Source organism: Thunnus maccoyii, chromosome 24 (genome assembly GCF_910596095.1).
Source record: "Thunnus maccoyii chromosome 24, fThuMac1.1, whole genome shotgun sequence".
Classification (NCBI taxonomy): domain Eukaryota; kingdom Metazoa; phylum Chordata; class Actinopteri; order Scombriformes; family Scombridae; genus Thunnus; species Thunnus maccoyii.
Window position 1 is genome coordinate 5,981,833 of NC_056556.1, and position 18,797 is coordinate 6,000,629.

General features: G+C 37.7%; 1 protein-coding gene, 1 long non-coding RNA gene and 1 pseudogene across 4 annotated transcripts in view; 1 reads left to right on the forward strand and 2 right to left on the reverse strand.

Annotated features, from left to right (window-relative positions):
- The window catches only part of LOC121892196 (NACHT, LRR and PYD domains-containing protein 12-like), a 171,569-nt gene that overhangs the window by 129,673 nt on the left and 23,099 nt on the right, over window positions 1-18,797 (reverse strand). The gene's annotated exons all lie outside the window — the stretch shown is intronic.
- LOC121892421 overlaps window positions 1-18,797 on the reverse strand; it is a 174,542-nt pseudogene that overhangs the window by 24,179 nt on the left and 131,566 nt on the right.
- LOC121892204 lies at window positions 61-4,376 on the forward strand. Its single transcript, XR_006094337.1, has 2 exons — window positions 61-1,022; window positions 1,556-4,376. It is a non-coding gene; the product is annotated as an uncharacterized LOC121892204 (long non-coding RNA).

Sequence of the window (18,797 nt, forward strand, 5' to 3'; positions counted from 1 at the left end):
TCCTGTTCTGAATTTATTTTTAAAAAAAGAATAAATTCAGTACAGAGTTTACAGCTCGACTTTAAGGCTTGTCCGATTTCTTTATACGACAAATGGAAAAGAAATTTACTTGTCCCACCACACAAGTTAAAAGTCACAAAAAAAATCCTCACAATGTTTCATCTGCTCTGCACCTCTACTGTGCGCACTGAAAAAGAGGGATGATGCATCACAGACAGACAAAGTCTGTGACGAGATGTCAAGAGGCAGATATTCACATTTTATTACATAATGAAAAGGTCCAAACCTTCAGATGCACAAGAAAGAAAACGGAGAAAAGAGGAGGAGGAAAAGAAAGTCCAATATAGAGGTATGTCGTCTAATGTTAACATAGCTAGCTAAGTAGCAATAAAGCTAATGCTAGATAATGATGCTACGATAGCTGCTGGACTCACATATCGTTACAGATTGAAGGATATGAGACTGAATGACAAGCCAGTAGCGAGCTATCTGGATAACTGCTCCTTCCTACAACGTAAGGCTTTGTGCTGAAATTTCACTGACCAATATCAGTGATAATGGCTAACGCTATATCCATAAAAACATAGATTTCTGCACTGGGTTGCACCAACTATGTGTAAGCTGGCATGAGCCACTTGGCATCGTAGCACATTGTAGTAAACTGGATCAATAGTGAAATATCATATCAATAAATTAGGTCTCTACTGGATTACTGTGTTGCTAAATGGCAGCAATTAGAGTTATGTTGTAACTTATCTCCGTGGTGAAAGCTTTTATTTTAGTGATGCATAAATCACAACTTAGTGACAATAATTTACGTTATAACTAAGTTTGAACTGACACACAGCTGGTGCAACAGGCTGCAGCAGTTGTTTGTCTACTCTGCAGCTACATGTTTTTGCTTGTAACAGGCTGATATCTACTCTATAACTGTCCAGATGCACTCAGGAAATATCTGCAGAAGCCTCCAGCTGCTGGAGAAGTTACATCTGATCTCCCATCTACACCACTCTCTGAAGCAGGTCAGTTCAGCCACTTATTTGTGGTCTCTGTGTAACTGATAATACACTGCTATGTTGTCTTTATTATTATTATTATTATTATTATTATTATTATTATTATTATTATTTGAATGTCACAGATACACCTTGTTAATTTCAAGTCAAATATCAATATTATCTTTTATTAAATGGTTTCTTACATACTTGTGTTATCATGGTAACACTAGTGCAATAAAATATATTGAATCATAAATATAATTTCTATATTATAAAGGGAACATAGCTAACTTAAATACTAATCAATATTAGACTGCAACCATCTATATTTATGCAAGTTGTCTACAGGACACATTAAAGCTAGAATAACTTATTCCATCTAAAATAATTTAAACTTGGATTCTTGACCTTTTTTCACTCATGTAATTGAACAGTTCTGGTCAACTGTTATCTATAATTTATGCTTCAGATGTGTTTATTGTCTGATGTGTTGTCATTTATGAATCATTGTGTGTCCTTACTAAAGGATTAATAACTATATTTGCATGTATGTTTAGATTTACCTGCAGGTGAAGCAACAACAGACACAACAGACACTTCTACTACTCTACAGCCTGCAGACACCATCAACTGGAACAGATCCTGAAGTATGTGAGTCCATCAAGGCAGCAGCTATAGATCCTGCTGACTGGCAGCCCTGTCTGATATGGTGAGGACAGAGATAGTCAGCAGAGGCCATATCAGCTAAAATAAGACTCTACATTCACAAAATGAGAGGATGGGAGAAGTTCCCATCACCACCACTTCTACAGAAAATAAGTGAATGGAGAGAAAATCAAGAGAAGTTGGTTGGGTATATTCCAAGAAAAAATGAAAAAAAGTCTTTACTGCTTCTGCTGCAACCTGTTCTCACAAAAAAAATACAAACTAATCAGTAATTGATTTAATGACTGGAAAAATTGCAGTGAAATACTCAAAACCCACGAGAACAGTCCAGGGATCTCATTTGTTGAGTAAGCAGGAACGGGGCCTGAAAGAGGCGTACGCCACTTCCCAAGCAAAAGTTGTGATCTATAAAAACAAACTTGATGGGACAATGTGCGCACCTGCACCTAAACTCTTACCCATGCGTAGGAACATTTTAGAGACAGGGGAAATCCACGACGCAGAATTGAAGTGAATTGAAGGCAGATTGTATAATAATCCTCTCACACATTTAATTTCACTTAATATCAAACATCAATTATAGATCCATATTGTCATAAACACTCAAACCAGCAGTGTTATCTGTACTTTGGCTTGTAGTGAGCCATAACTTCCATAAACATCTTTCAATTTGTAAAGATATAAAGCAACTCAGATCTTAAAGTCTGCCCAACATTTCATCAGTGCTGCCTCACCCGGAGCACAAAGGAGAGAGTCAGTTGTGGAGCAGCAGCAGCTGAAATGAATGATGTCAGGATGTGGCAGGTGGCAGGATTCTGCAAAGTCTGGGTTGCCTTTCTCCAATATTAGCTAAACATGAAAATACTGATTCATTTTCACCTTAGCCACGTTAACTTACTGATGAAATGATCATCATTGATTGTAGAAATCCAAGATGACATCAAATAACTTCAACAAACGGAACTAAAACATATTTACAGGACAGAGCGTTAATAGATTTTTAATATTTGGTTATACTGTGCATATATCACCAAGTATGAGTTCCCATGTAGTTTATATGTGTAAAATGGCTGCAGTAAACACGGCTGTATTGTCAAGCACAGAGACACTGGAGACACAGCGGTGGCTGCCACACACACTCTGCCTTCTCCAGTCACCTCACCGGCTCATCTTCACCACCTGTGCTCACTGTGTCAATTAGAGAAATACCTGTATGCTGGATTTTGGAGTAAATATAAACTAATATAGTGTTTATTGTATTTTACATATTGAGTGAGTGGTGTAAAAACTACTTATACTGGTTAACTGGGAGCTGGCCCACTGCAGGGTGTGTTAAACATTTAACCAGAGATGTCTGACTTAACAATCCACAGGAATGTTTATTGAGGTTGTATATGGTTGTTTTGGGTTACACACATAATTTCAATACGTGTGAAAACGGGGAAATAAAAGGTTAAATGTCTGTTCATGCCTGTTGCGGTCCTTCCTCTGCTGCTGCTGAGCACAAGTGACAAGAGAGGCTCCGATACACTGACTCTCAACACTGATTGGCCAGGCGTCTAAAGACAGAGAGAGTGATTGGTGCGGCGAAAGAAACACATGTACATGAATATTCGTGACGGCTTTTGCATCGACCATTTATGGTTGAATGTGGGCGTGTAGAGGGCGGGATATGACGCTGATCCATGAGCGCACATTTCCAGGTGGACTGTGATTTATAAAGGGAAATATACGTGCATTCGTGTGTACGCATGGTTTTATAAATCTGATTATTTTTCGGTGCACACCATTTTCGGCTTTTGTGCGCACGTACAATTTTAGTATGGATCCTACACACTGTTTTATAAATGAAACCCCAGAACATTGTGGGCACATGACATCATGGAAGGAGTCGTCTATCCAGTGTAATCTATCAATAACCAAGTGCCAGCGTCTTGGATGTTACTAACAGGTAAAGGTAGTTAATAATAGTAATATTTAACAATTGATTCATTCTTTGAAACGTGATTTGTTTGTTTGAAAAGTAATTGTAATTTATAAAAATATATATTTTTGTCTTGAAACCATTGTGGTGTCTGATGTTTGTCGTCCATATTTTTACTGTAGAATGAGCGGGTGTGTCATGGACTCATGGTTTGGGCTCTTTGTGTTTTTTCTTCTTTTGGTTTTCTGTGTTACACTTGTGTTGTCCAGTCTTTTTGCTCATTCATGTTATTTGAGTTGTATCTTTGAAAGACTGTATTAGATTATTGGTTAGCTTGTAGTGCTGTGTACCTAGGTTGATTTATTCAGAGACAGTTTGATTTATGCTGGCTTGTTATTGAGTGCTGTTGTGTTTTCTGGGTTTTACTTTGCTCTGTGTTTCTCTTGTGTGTTCCTTCACTCCTCCTGTTTTCATGTGCTCCTCCTCTCACCTGCCCTGCAGTAGCCTCGTGGGTCCTGCCCTGCTCCTAGTGTCTTCCCCAGCCTATCAGCTCCCAGCCTGCCCTTGTATTGTGCCACCTGTTCCTTGTTGTCTGATTACTTCAGTTTGTATCTAAGTTCAGTTTTCAGTTCAGTCTTTGTCGAGTCGTCTGTTCAGTTCGTCAATTCTGTTCTGTCGTGTTTGCTCAGTTTCCTGCTCAGTCGATATTTTTTGTATCTTGTTCTACTCAGCTCGTCCTGCTTTTGTTTTTTTCCTGCCAGTCGTTGAAATAAAGATGCTTTTCTTCAGCCCTGCTTTCTGGTCTCTGCATTTGGGTCCACCTGCTCCTCAATGTATGACAGGGTGGTGATGAGGCAGTACTGGTGGGGTAATGTAGTTTGGGGGGTGGCACCAAATCCTGATCTCTCCTAGGGCACCAACATGGCTAGAGCCAGCCCTGCTGTCAGATTTATTAAAGGAAAGCTTTTACATTTTCAGAGTGAGTGAAGAAATCAGGAGAGAGGAGACAGAAGTGAGGAAGAATTGCAGGATGTAACTTAATGGTGTTGAAAGAAAAACAAGGAGAAAGTAAAGAAGTGATTGAAAAGGGAGAAGGTGCAACTGATTCAAGATTTAAAGAAACAGTTGAAGGAGTAAAGAGAAACACACAGAGGCAGCCCAGGCGTCAGGTGATGGAGAGACATGAACACATTCAAAGCAGGAGGCAGAAAAAACTGTTAAGGTCTGACTTCCACCTGTATCTAGATGAATTACTGTTCTGTAAATATGTTTAAAGACACAATCTGTTATCCAAACTAAAGGACATCCTAACAAACAAAAGTCAAAGCACAAGATTCAAACCTGCTATAAAAGGACTTACAGATGTTTTAACACAGGTACTAACACTACACAACAACTCTGTTAACATGATGTTTTCTTCAGCTGTTAGAAGGTCGTTGACCTCAGTAACTGTTGTAAACACAGCACTAAAACTGACACTTTCAGTTATTAGGAAACAAAATGCTGATTCATCTGATTCATTTATAAGTCAAACTGTTGTCTTGATTTGGCTTTAAGTTGAAACAAATTAATTCCCCATCAGTCACTTTTGTTATGTTGTTATATTACAAACATTGATCTATATTAAGGACCATATAGAGGCTGAGAATCCAGATTTGTTTTTCAGATAGAGACTGATTGGTCCATCTATCATCCATAAGGCCTACGTTTATTTATGTGTTGTAAATAAATACTGTTAATATTTAAAAATTAGGTTAATAAATATTGTTAATGTTTGTTTAATATTTATTTACCTATTTTTTGTGCACTTGTTTCATTTCAGCTCAGTGTACAGAAATACAGCGATACAGACAACCGCCTTACTGCGTATCTATGACGACACTGTCGACACCGCGTATCCGTATCTGTGACACGCCTGCTCCGTAACATAACTAGTAGTTTCAGGGGGCCTACCACCCCCCCTGAAAACAATCCTAGTAGAAACACTGTCAATCATTATTATTAAACGTCAGAAGGATGATCAATAATTAATCTATAGAGCTCATATTGAAACAGACTTTACAAAGTGCTTCACAATTCAGGATCAAATGAAAAGATCATTCACAGGGAAGTAATGGCTTGAATAAAATTCATAAATTGAATCATTTATACGTTGACACTGTTTGGATGCTTTCAACTGTTTGTTCGTCTGATTTCTACGTTCACAAACAAAATGAAAAATTATTGTCATTTTTACTCTGACAAGTGACTTTTGTGGATGTGTAACAGTTAAAAAAGACACTTTAATAATTCTTATTTCTAATTTGTGTTTGTGAATTTTATCTCAATGAGGAATTTTTATTCATGAATGTTTCCTGTGGAAATGACCTTGCTGCACATCGTCCCTTCTGTCCCTCACAGAGCTGTTTTGCATTGCTGAGGGTAAGTTGTGTGGAAAAATGCTGCTGCAATATTTTATTGTTTTCTATGGAAATCGAACCGTTTATGTTGTAACATTTAATGCATATTGTTTACTGTTAATACTATAACTTTAACTAGCTGTTTCATGTTGTTTTGACTGTTAATATGAGTTTTGTAGAGGCTTTTGTTTAACTTTCTTGGTGCCATTTGTATTACGGCAGGCTGCCCTGCGTCATGTAGTCAACGTAGCGCTGCAGAGATTTTAGCATCTATTTCCTGGTGTAAATTCTGTTATTTTGCATGTTTAGGAGCAGATGTGCAGGAGAGACCAGAAGGTGATTCATATGTGTTACATTATCTTCTGCAGGAGCAAATAAAGGCTGGAAACCAATCCTTTGAGTCGTCTCGTTACATGTCCTCACCACATCTGTCACACATGGACAAGTGAAAGATAAATTTACTTGTCTGAAGGACAAGTGCCTCAAAAAGTTAATGTGGAGCCCTGCATGCGCACCTGTCACCTGCTGTTTTGGTTCATGTATGTGCAGCAGTGCAACGTGTAAAAGGGCTGAGTGAATATAGATCAACTGGTGTGGTGATTAATAAATACTCTCTCAGCCAGTCACATCACTGGTCTCATAGCCATGAAACACTTGTGCCAATCACAGTTAAACGTGATAACGACAGCTCAACAAAAGGAAAGCTTTTCTTCAGGAAATGTCTGGATGGTTCAGAGCGTCACGACATGAACACACATCACCACAAATCTGCAGCCAAAGACAGATGGAGCAGTTTTTTCATCACTTAATATAATAACGGTAGAAATTTTAAAGAAGTATTTGGTGAAGCTGTTTATATGATTATAGCTCATTGGACTGATGCTATTTCAGCAATAATTATAGCCTAATGTATCTCACCTCGTACACGGTGACATAGTTTAGTAATTAATGTTACACAACAGCGTTTGCATCGTAATGTGTCTCAAGGATAAAACATGAGACGCTACTTTGGCTAAAAAAAAAAAATTGAAAAAGAGGCTGATGAGCCCCGCTAACCAAGAATATCGAGTTATAACCGACCAGTCTGATGTGTGTAGAGGTGTGTGTGTTTCTACTGTAGCAGCCTGGTGTCATCAGGAGATTTAATGAAGGTAAACACAGTGAACGGTGGTGCGTAACGGCACTGCGCTCTGGCGCAGCACTTCTCAGAGGCTGCAGATTTATCAACATATCAGTCCTGCTGACTTCAGATGCTGCAGGGATTTAATCAAGTGAAGGAGAAGCTTTTCATACAGTATAAACAGCTGTGGACAACAGATACTGTAACAATCACCCACATTCATTTATACATCACTGCACACTGATTTACTCACTTTCCTGCTTTAACCACATTAAACCTTATTTTCTGTGCACATGTTGGTTGGAGAGTGTTTAACTGAAATAAATCATTTATATTTGAAGCATTAATCTGTTGTTGCAGCACGTCTGCATCCAGTAGACTATTTAGTATGAAACACAGGCGCCTGATACTGTATCAGTAGCCTATGTGATGCTCACAAAAACAAAGGGATTTTATGAGGATGACGTATGACTGCAGCGTTCTACTATAGTCATACGTCATTGCTCAGTTTTAACAACAGCTGAAATTTTTGATCTTTCAGCACAAAATTAAGTTATTTGTCCACAAATATTTGGTGAACATTGTGGCTAATCAACATGGTCAGAAAATGACTCAGAAAAATATGAAATGTCTCAAAAATGACAAAATACACTGGAGGGAGGCTTTAAATAGTATTTAAATGTTTGAAAACAACATTTGAATGTGTAAATCTGAAGGAGATTTTACCTCATAAAAATCATCCTTATGTCTGCAGTTTAGTGTCACCACAACTTTCACATCATATTAATCTCAGCACAGAAGTAAGAAATGGTGTCTGACCTCAGAGTCTCCAGTCTACAGTCTGGACTCTCCAGAAAATCAAATGGCAGCTTTGTTCCTGATCTGTTGAGACTGGAGTTTCCACTCAGCTCCAGCTCTCTCAGATGGGAGGGGTTGGACTTCAGAGCTGAGAGCAGAGAAGCACAGCTGATCTCTGACAAACTGCAGCTCTTCAATCTGAATAAAGAAGAAATCATGTAGCGTTAGAAGCAGATTACATGGGTGCAAGAGCTCCGTCTACAGACGGATTTCCATCAAAAGTGAATTATTTGTTCCATCATAGTCTGTTTATTTTTACCACTAACACAAAAAAGATTTTACTCTGCCACCACATTTCTGCTTTTTTCACGTTGTAAACGATTAAACGGCGAGGGAAAGAGACGTTCGTTGTTCCAGACATCAACGCTTGTTCCAGCTTCCTGCGGTTGTTTATGCATCGATTTATACATCTGTTTCCTCCAAAATAATCAAAGGTATGGCAGTTTTATTTAATGTGCACTTATTTCTCTGTAGGGATGGGTACCGAAACCCGGTATTAAACGAGCCCCGAGGATAAATGATTAAAGACTGTAGTATTGATAAGCTCCGATGTTACCGGTTCTTTTATCAGCACTTTTTAATGTTTTGGTGTAATTTATTCTCAAACTGCAGCCTCTCCTCCACACACACACACACACACACACACACACACACACACACACACACCTACCTCTTGCTGCTCTAGAAACAATGTTTAGTTATATTTAATAATATAAATAAATTCTAATCCTGTTCTGAATTCATTCTTTTTTAAAACAATTATTTTTTTAAAAAGCAATTATTTAGTATTGATAAAGAACCAATAACAGTATTGATAAAGAACCAAACCAATAAGGAGGATCAATAAGACTATTGATTGTCATGTTAACATGAAAGTAACAAGAATTTTAACTTTTTTCTTTTACTGACTGATGTAGATTCTGGTTGCCTTTAAAGTTGATAAAGATAATAAGTTCAGATATTTGTGTTATTTTTATTCTAAAATATAGTTGAATAGTTAAAATAAGTAGGCCTACAAGTGTTGTGTCAGTAAGGAGAGAAATAGCATACTTTATGAGGGTAAAATATTTTATTTTATGCTTTTCATGTATAAATTGGTGCCTTTGCCAGGAATAAAAATCATGACCAGAATGCACCAAATTGCACCATTTAAAAAAAGATTTTGCAGGGGGGGCATGCCTCCAGACCCCCCGAGGTGACTTCATGCCTCGGCGCTCGTCGTTGGACACCAGTAGAAAAAAATTTTTTTTCTCTTCAGCATCCATGAGATTATTGTGTTTGAAATCATTCAATGTTTCATAATCTGTTCAGAGCTGAAGAAGGTTTAGAATGAACAAGTTTAGAAAATGGAAACTCCAAACACCTGAACCCAACAGGATGCAGGTTAAAAACTGTCAAATACAAACAGTGAAAAAAAGCTTCATTAATATTAATGACAACATGCTGCTACTTCAATAAACACACAGTGACTTAACAGTGAATTAGCCAGTGCAGCTTTTTCATCTTATATTAAATATGAAGACCAAGAAGATGCTCAGTGTGGATCACTATAAAGTCTATGTGGTCACAGATGTTTTAATGTTATCAAAATTGATTTAAAACAAAGATCTGAATGTTTGAAAGTATGTTTTTAAATTGTTAACTATGGTTTAAAATTAAATACTTAAAGCCCCACTCCAGCCAGTGTTACTTCCTGTTTAACGGTTAAATGGCGGTGTGGTTAATAGTTGGACGTAATCCGTTACCATGGCAACCAGATTGCCATTCTAGAGCACTGGTGATGTGTCGCAATGGTAGTGATATTATAGCCTAACCTGTTCACTTACTACAGCATCAGCTATATAGACGAGGTTACATGTCAGTAACAGAGATATGTGAAATCCATAGATGAAATCAGACGATGGTTTCTTTATTGATGGATCGTGTATCCTAAACAATGACATCTTGCTTTATTTTATAGTAAATGTTCGTAACTTTTCTTCCTCAGGTCTGGTTCTACGTGGATGTAAAAGCATGCATTGCAACCTCACTTCAATATTTTTCACCCTCAGTTGAAATTTAATAATAAATGCAAAGTGCAGCGTGGTAGGTCTCAGGCACACGGACTGTGTGGACGTCTTCATGCACACCTGTCACCTGCTATTTTGGTTCATGTATGTGCAGCAGTGCAACGTGTAAAAGGGCTGAGTGAATATAGATCAACTGGTGTGGTGATTAATAAATACTCTCTCAGCCAGTCACATCACTGGTCTCATAGCTGTGAAACACTTGTGCCAATCACAGTTAAACGTGATAACGACAGCTCAACAAACGGAAAGCTTTTCTTCAGGAAATGTCTGGATGGTTCAGAGCGTCACGACATGAACACACATCACCACAAATCTGCAGCCAAAGACAGATGGAGCAGTTTTTTCATCAGTTAATATAATAACGGTAGAAATTTTAAAGAAGTATTTGGTGAAGCTGTTTATATGATTATAGACCATCGGACCGACGCTATTTCAGCAATAATTATAGCCTAATGTATCTCACCTCGTACACGGTCACATAGTTTAGTAATTAATGTTACACAACAGCGTTTGCATCGTAATGTGTCTCAAGGATAAAACATGAGACGCTACTTTGGCTAAAAAGAAAGGCGTAGAAGAGGCTGATGAGCCCCGCTAACCCGACGTCTCCTTCATAAAAAAGCAGAATATCGAGTTATAACCGACCAGTCTGATGTGTGTAGAGGTGTGCGTGTTTCTACTGTAGCAGCCTGGTGTCATCAGGAGATTTAATGAAGGTAAACACAGTGAACGGTGGTGCGTAACGGCACTGCGCTCTGGCGCAGCACTTCTCAGAGGCTGCAGATTTATCAACATATCAGTCCTGCTGACTTCAGATGCTGCAGGGATTTAATCAAGTGAAGGAGAAGCTTTTCATACAGTATAAACAGCTGTGGACAACAGATACTGTAACAATCACCCACATTCATTTATACATCACTGCACACTGATTTACTCACTTTCCTGCTTTAACCACATTAAACCTTATTTTCTGTGCACATGTTGGTTGGAGAGTGTTTAACTGAAATAAATCATTCATATTTGAAGCATTAATCTGTTGTTGCAGCACGTCTGCATCCAGTAGACTATTTAGTATGAAACACAGGCGCCTGATACTGTATCAGTAGCCTATGTGACGCTCACAAAAACAAAGGGATTTTATGAGGATGACGTATGACTGCAGCGTTCTACTATAGTCATACGTCATTGTTCAGTTTTAACAACAGCTGACATTTTTGATCTTTGAGCACAAAATGAAGTTATTTGTCCACAAATATTTGGTGAACATTGTGGCTAATCAACATGGTCAGAAAATGACTCAGAAAAATATGAAATATCTCAAAAATGCCAAAATACACTGGAGGGAGGCTTTAAATACTATTTAAATGTTTGAAAACAACATTTGAATGTGTAAATCTGAAGGAGATTTTACCTCATAAAAATCATCCTTATGTCTGCAGTTTAGTGTCACCACAACTTTCACATCATATTAATCTCAGCACAGAAGTAAGAAATGGTGTCTGACCTCAGAGTCTCCAGTCTACAGTCTGGACTCGCCAGAAAATCAAACTGCAGATTCCTTTCTGAACCGTCCCGACTCTCGTTGTAGCTCAGATCAAGCTCTCTCAGATGGGAGGGGTTGGACTTCAGAGCTGAGAGCAGAGAAGCACAGCTGATCTCTGACAAACTGCATCTCTTCAATCTGAATAAAGAAGAAATCATGTAGCGTTAGAAGCAGATTACATGGGTGCAAGAGCTCCGTCTACAGACGGATTTCCATCAACAGTGAATTATTTGTTCCATCATAGTCTGTTTATTTTTACCACTGACACAAAAAAGATTTTACTCTGCCACCACATTTCTGCTTTTTTCACTTTGTAAACGATTAAACGGCGAGGGAAAGAGACGTTCGTTGTTCCAGACATCAACGCTTGTTCCAGCTTCCTGCGGTTGTTTATGCATCGATTTATACGTCTGTTTTCTCCAAAATAATCAAAGGTATGGCAGTTTTATTTAATGTGCACTTATTTCTCTGTAGGAATGGGTACCGAAAGCCGGTATTAAACGAGCCCCGTGGATAAATTATTAAAGACTGTAGTATTGATAAGCTCCGATGTTACCGGTTCTTTTATCAGCACTTTTTAATGTTTTGGTGTAATTTATTCTCAAACTGCAGCCTCTCCTCCACACACACACACACGCACACACACACACATAGCAAAGTCAGTGAACAGCAGATCACATGTGAAGTGAAGATTACTCGAGTTGACGACAACTACGCTCGTTATTTCTTAAGTGCAATAACACCTTAGCGAGTAAAAAGCCAATACTCTATCAATACACCTGATCAACAAGCATAAACATGTAGAAAAGTGATATTTTCAACTGCTCTGTCCGCAGTCTCTCATCCACCGCTGCTATGTTTTACACAACCACAGCGCGCTAGCTCGGCTAATAGCTAATTGTTAGCAACAAGCTAAAACTAAAGCTGTCTGTATGTAGTCTAACTGTTTAGCTTAGTTTGCCACCAATCTTCAAATTTGGCTCATTGTTGTAAACTCAGCTGCTGGCTGAGACAAAGCAGCCTCTCCTCTCTACCAGCGGTACCTGCAGCAGTCAATCGCATCAGCAGCAGAGGGAGGAGGAGGAGGACAGGAGGAAGGACTGATACTGACTGATGTCTGTCTTCTTTCTTTCTAAACTTCACTCGGTATTTTCATGTCAGGAATATTATTTATTTTATTGACATTTTACATTTGTTTCCAGAGATATTATTGAGTTTATAAAGTGACTTTGCTGTTGTAAACATGACTGTTGCTGCTCTAGAAACAATGTTTAGTTATATTTATAATATAAATAAATTCTAATCCTGTTCTGAATTTATTCTCTTTTAAAATAATTTATTTTTTTAAAAAGGACTTATTTAGTATTGATAAGGAACCAAACCGATAAGGAGGATCAATAAGACTATTGATTATCAGTGTTCAGTCACATATGTTAACATGAAAAGTTTAAAGTTGATAAAGATAATAAGTACAGATATTTGTGTTATTTTTATTCTAAAATATAGTTGAATAGTTAAAATAAGTAGGCCTACAAGTGTTTTGTCAGTAAGGAGAGAAATAGCATACTTTATGAAGGTAAAATATTTTATTTTATGCTTTTCATGTATAAATTGGTGCCTTTGCCAGGAATAAAAACCATGACCAGAATGCACCAAATTGCATCATTTAAAAAAAGATTTTCCAGGGGGGGCATGCCTCCAGACCCCCCGAGGTGACTTCATGCCTTGGCGCTCGTCGTTGGACACCAGTTGAAAAAAGTTAAGTCAAAAAATTTCTCTTCAGCATCCATGAGATTATTGTGTTTGAAATCATTCAATGTTTCATAATCTGTTCAGAGCTGAAGAAGGTTTAGAATGAACAAGTTTAGATAATGGAAACTCCAAACACCTGAACCCAACAGGATGCAGGTTAAAAACTGTCAAATACAAACAGTGAAAAAGAGCTTCATTAATATTAACGACAACATGCTGCTACTTCAATAAACACACAGTGACTTAACAGTGAATTAGCCAGTGCAGCTTTTTCATCTTATATTAAGGTTTCAAATCTGCAGCTCTGATACAGTCAATAGATTAAACCACTGAAGAAGAAAATAGACGTTAATAGTAAGATACTCAGTGTGGATCAACATAACATCATCCTTATGTCTGCAGTTTAGTGTCACCACAACTTTTACATCATATTAATCTCACAGGGATTACAGCAAAAAAAAAAAAAAAAAAAACTTTTCAGTGAAATTTTTTTCAAGGCGCAGCCAGGTCATGTTATTCACCTGTAATTTGTAAACCTATATTACTTGATGCCTGCTAAACAAATAACACAAGATGTAAAATTATGAGATTTCAGCACCACTTCACACATAATCATGGAGCTCTTTTTGACTGGTCCTAACCCTAACCCTAACCCTTGGGCTACTCTTCTGACTAATTTTCTTACTGCTCGGTCAGCAATCTTGTGAGGAGCTCCTGTGTGTAGCTGGTTGATGGTGGAGTGAAGCTGCTTCCACTTGCAGATAATGGTCCCAATGGTGCTTATGGGAACATTTAGGAGTTGAGAAATCAGTCAGTAACCTGTGCCATTCCTGATGCTCAACAATCTTGTTGTGAAGGTTTTGGGAGAGCTCTTTGTCTCTAATCATCATGAGATGGTTCATGCATGACAGCTTGGTAACAAATAATATCTTCACAGATGTCTAACCCTTTTTAAAAGAGTGGAAGTGCTAACAGCCACATGCACTAACCCAGCTGATTGTAATTAGCACAGGTAAGAGGACTAATTAATGGAATCACCTGGTTCAGTGCTTTTTCTTACTGCCTGTTCAATACTTTTGTCCTGTGTCATTCCAATTCAATGCACATAAGTGTTTTGTTGGTTGGGATGTTATGATTTATTTAGCTGTGTTGCCTTATTGATTAAATACCAATGTCTGCTCTTAATTTCATATTAATAGCTGCACTGGAAATATGTCTCCTGAAAAAAGGTTGATGTGTTGAATACTTATTTCCCCCACTGTACATTTATATTTTCTTATTTATTAATGATTATTATACACATGAGATTAAGCGAAGACAATGCACATGAAATAATTATATTTGTTCTGACTTATTACATGAGTTTGCCTAATTTGCATAATTTCATAATAAAAATTAAAGGTTATAATACAGAAACACATTGGATGAGAGTGTATATTACTAAGTTTCATTTTGATAGAAGAACATGGATTATTTTGTCCTTATTCAACTGTGGTGCCTTAAAACACATCCACCCTCATCCATGTTTAGGTTATTAAGAAATTTCACATAGGCTTGGCTATGCTGCAAATTGAGCCTACCACTATAGAAAAAATAGATGATATAAATTAGGGATGTCAATGATTCATCGATTATGGGTTAATTGCCATTAATAATTCAACTGATTGATTACAGGTGTTTCTGGTGACCGCCCGTAAGGGCCGCACAAGCTGTAAAACGAACGCACCTCCCTGCCTTCCGACGAAGGAAAACAGTTGCAGACTCGCAGTGAGCCTCAATCTGCTCACTGTGTCGTCTGGTTGAACTCTGAAGCATAAAGCTGTGAAAACTCCACAGAGTTGTTGTCTGGCGGCTGTGCGGTTTAGCTGTCTGAGGCTCATGCTAACGCTAAACTAACATGTTGAACAGAAGCAGCTGCTCGGTTAATGCAGGCTGAGAGCTGACTGTCAGACAGCAGGACTCTAATTACACATGCTTCCAACAAAATCAACACAAAAGTGATGAACTGTCTAAGCGACACTCCCCTGATCTGAGTATAAATGCATTTTAGCGGTGACAGTAAATGGACAGATAAAGTCACAGCAACAGTATTGTTTCGTCCCCGGGACATCCGTCCAGCTGAGCAGCTGTTTCCAGCAGCTGGACTAACGTTAGCTACAGTAAACACACGTCACTCTATCATATAGATCAGGTCTGCAGATTGTTTTATATAAAACTAACCAGATGATGTGTGTTGTGGGGAGATTGGGGTAACCTGTTTCACATTTACATTGTTACACTATAATGTCCACTGTACCAACAAATTATATACATTTATTTTAGTCTAAAATACAAAATGTGTAATATTTCACTCACTATTGTATATCTGAGCAGGTTGCAAGTTATATACTGTAGATAAACACCTACTATACACTATGTACTGTACATAAAGTAACATCATTTTACCATTTACCATTACCTATGTTTGACACAAAATAAGAGTAGACTACATTAGGAGTTAAAAGAAAAAATAAGCAAACACCAGGTTACTTAAATGATAAATAACACAAATAATGACTTAATTTAGAAAATACAGAGCTCCCGTCTGTTGCTATTCAACAACTGGCCGCCAATATCCAAAGCATTAAACACAGCAAACAGCTGCACAACTTCCAGCTTCACTAGAGGACAGCCCGAGCGCCCCCGCCGGCGGGAGCAGCGCTGCCGTCGTAGAAGCAAACGCGTCACAGGGTATTTAACACGGAAGAACATAATCACACCACGTACCGTTTTGTTCAGAAGAAGCTCGGCTAGTAAGCTAGCGTAAGCATTTCTACCTAAACGAAACACAAATCAAACACCAAGCAACTGTGAGCGTATAACAAAAAGCATCCCTGACGTCTTTCATTTCACGCTATCCACACATACATCAAATGAATCCTGAGATTTCACAGATTCCAGCAATATAACTCCTATCACTATCCGACCAAAACTCACTGGAAAAAACGTCGAAGAAATATAGAAAAACTTCCGTTTTTACATTAACAACTACAAATTGTGTCTTACTTTTTCTATTTTTGTAATCAAAAGTTGCGTCTGGCCGCATAAAACCACCAGTAATGGCTACTCCAATGTCTCTGGGTCATATTGAGTTGATTACAGCCTTTCTGTATCCACTTTCCCGGTAGGAAGGACAGAGTGAAGTCGGTCATCCTCTAAGCCTTCCATGCGAACACACGGTCTATGTCTCCATCTAGTGGTTGAATCGTAATACTGACACAGATCAGTCAAAAGCAATCGATAGCGGAGTTTGCGAGCTTTGATTAGAGGCCTAAACCGTCCAAATATGGTCCAAATCGACCAATGGTTTCCGGAGATATTGATGCCTATTGCTCAGGTTAGCTGAGATCGTTGCTCAGATTACATTAAGATTACATTACATTTGATGTAATTACAAATAGCTAATTCGGAATTTTTTCTCCACTAAAACTTCTCTAACTTTGCTCTGCTTCACCTTCTTAGCATCATTTTTGGGACTGGTAATGTTCACATATTGTTTTATGGTTTACTAGAGGTGTTTACTCTGACCCAGTAACATCTATACTGATGCTTACACCTCTGCACAAATCTCATACGTGTTACCTTTATTATGATATAGAAAGTGTTCATATAAACCTTGTAGTTGCAGAGATATACTGTATTTATTATGAGTATGCCATTTTCGAGCAGGGGCGTGAGTCAGAGGCCTAGGGCTTAAGAGGTTAATTAGATCAGACTAGATGTATTGGACAAACCTAACAATTAATTAACACTTAATTATTAACACAAAATTGCTGGAGCCTTCAATGGTAAATAACCCGTAACCTTATCCTACAAATCAGAATCAGAATCATCTTTATTGGCCAAATATGTTTACACATACAAGCAGTTTGACTCCGCTTAGTGGCTCTCAATGTTCTTACACAGAATAACAACACAACAATCTTCAGAAATATACACAAGGAATGACTATATACAGGTGAAACCGTTTCTGTAAACAGGATTGAAATAGTGTAAAGAAGTGAAGAGTGCGAGGAGTGATGAGATAAATATTAAATGGTTAAAAAAAATGACGTTACTTCATTTACATATATTAGGTGGTTATGTACAGTATATTCAGCCTGTTAATACACCCACCTGGTGCATGGGCCAACAGTTAAGTCTACAGCCTACAGGACACAATTAAACATCTATCTGCATGTTATTTTCTTTTAATAATAATGTGTAATTTACTTGCAATTATTAGGATAAACGTGAACTTGCCCAGCGCCATGCTAATGTTAGCTGGCCAACTACCATCTGTAGCAAACCGTTATTTATCTGTCCATCGTTTATGTTTTCACTGTCACTGACTCGTTTTCACTGATTGAACTTTCAACAACAATAATATGAATCTTACCGTTTTTATTCCATCATGTTGAATTCTGATGTTTGTTCTGTCACTCAGAACTATGAGCTAAAGTTGAGCGATGCTCTGTGTTTAGATATTCCGCGCTGTCTGTGTCACATAATTCATGTAAACAATCCCATTGGCTACTGAGATGTGACAATCTACGAAGAACAACATCTGGTTGATGCAGCTCTCACCGTTTTTTTTTTTTTTTTTTTTTTTTTAACATCAAAATCAATTGATTCATTCAAAATCACAAACAAAATACAGAATGAATAGGAAGTTTCTTTCTCTCTCTTTCTTTTTTTTCTCCTCTGATCTACACTGATTTCATAAATGGCCTCTATGGACACAACAACATTCAGACACCTATTCATGTCAACAAAGCTCAATAAAATGCTGCTGACTGTAAAATGGATCAAATTAAACATGATGGATTAAAAGCTTATATATTACTTTTATTCATCTTCTTCCTGTAAATGGTAACGATTAAGTGTAAATTTCATTAAAACACTACAGAACTTGAGTATATACAGAAAAATTAATATTTTCCTCCTACTGAGGAACTTATTTCCAACCACAGATTTACTCTCATCATCACCGCTGACTGACTGTGATCAGTGCCAAACACCAGACTTTCACATGACTTCCCTTTTAACTGGTGGTGCAGCTACACAAAGTAACATCATTTTCTGCCAGGAAGCATCATGCACATGTTGAAGTGTAGCAGCTAAAACATGACTTGAGATACAAACTGCATTTGGAAATATGATTTGCTCTCTTTGTGTGTACTCCTGTATGAGAGTTTTAAAGTGTGTGTGAGAGAGACTTTATGTATAAGTTCCTAAAAATAGTGTGTTCTCAATGTTTAATTAAGACATTATTCATGAATATGCAATGAAAGTCTTGAACTTTTTTCCCATTTGCTTTACAGATTTGAGTTTCACACACGTACCAAAAAATATTAAATATTAAATTGGTCTAACATAAAGTTGTCCAATAATTTCAATAATTTCTTACAAATATCAGACCCTTTCGATGGTAGACTAAATTCAAAGTG